We start from the raw sequence: 1411 nt of genomic DNA on the forward strand, positions 1-1411 counted from the left end.
ATTTTGAATTTTCTTGGTGCCTTTGTCAAAAAGCAGTTGCCTATCACATAGCAACTTTATTTTTAAGAGCTCCAAGTTTGAAACAGGAGCTCTGGTGGCATAGTGCCTAAGGCATGTAACTGCTCACTAGAAGGCTGGCAGTTCAAACCCACCAGCCACTCCTTGGAAGGAAGACTGGGTAATCTACTTTTGTGGTGATACCACCTCAGAACCCCAAGGAGTGGTTGCTATGGGTTGGATCCGACTTGATGGCAATGAGTTGTTGTTTTTTTTTTTTTGGAAGTTGGGAACAACACAAATTTCATCAAATACAATGTACAAATACATCATGATATATTCATATAATGTGATACTACAAAGCAATGGGAATGAACAAATATTGCTACATACAACATAATGAATGCATCTCACAGATATTATGTTAAACACAATAAGACAGAAACAAACAAGTGTATCTAGTATGATTTCAATTTATATGAATTTCTAAGACAGGAAAACCTAATCTATGGTGATAGAAGCTAGCAGTACTTACTTAGGGAAAGACTATTGTATTGACTGGGAAGGAGCAAAAGGGAGCTTTCTGAGGGAGTGGAAAGGTTCAGTATCTTGTTTTGGTGGTGTTTACATAAGTATATACATGTATAAAGGACCATCAAGTCTACACTTAATATTTGTGCTCTTTACTGTGTATATAGCCTCAATGAAAAACAAAACAAATCCCAGATGGTGAACCATATGAGGTTTCTAAAGCACTTCCACATTATCTCATCCAATGCCCAAACTAATTTTAAGTTACACAGCCCAGTTATAAGTATCTCCATTTTATGCATGTATAAAATGAGTGAGTTGCTCAGACTTCAAGGGAAAGTTAGTGCACAAGGAAGAACTGGAACTTCTTTCATCAACCACAGCCTTTTGTCCACTGTACCTGATTGTGCTATGTTCATTGTACATTTGTTTCTTTTGTTTGGAGTTTTCTTCCTGAGTTGTGGGACAAATTGGAAGCAGGCTTTTAGGGTGTATTGGAAAACAATACAGCTTTGTCCAGTGTCTTAGTTCTCTAGTGCTGCTATAACAGAAATATCTCAAGTGGATTGGCTCAGTTCTTCCTCTTATTCTAGGGCCACTGGACCTAGAAGCATCTCCTAACACATGCAGCTGTTGGCTGCTAAGGCTGAGGAGCCCAAAATGGCAAGTAAAATGTCACAATCCCAAGATCAGCAGGAACTGGAGATGAAGACCTGGACAAATGCTGGTTCTAAAATGTGGCAAAAAGCTATAGACCTTTCCCAAAGCTTTTCCAGATACACTGGAAGTGGGCCACAACCTAATAGTAACTCCACTTCAACTACTTAGCTGCTCACAGAAGATTCCACCACGCAAGTGATTACAATCCCATTATTATTATTAT

Source organism: Orycteropus afer, unplaced genomic scaffold (assembly GCF_000298275.1).
Source record: "Orycteropus afer afer isolate SDZICR_OR568_19922 unplaced genomic scaffold, OryAfe1.0 scaffold00937, whole genome shotgun sequence".
In the NCBI taxonomy this organism is placed as follows: Eukaryota; Metazoa; Chordata; class Mammalia; order Tubulidentata; family Orycteropodidae; genus Orycteropus; species Orycteropus afer.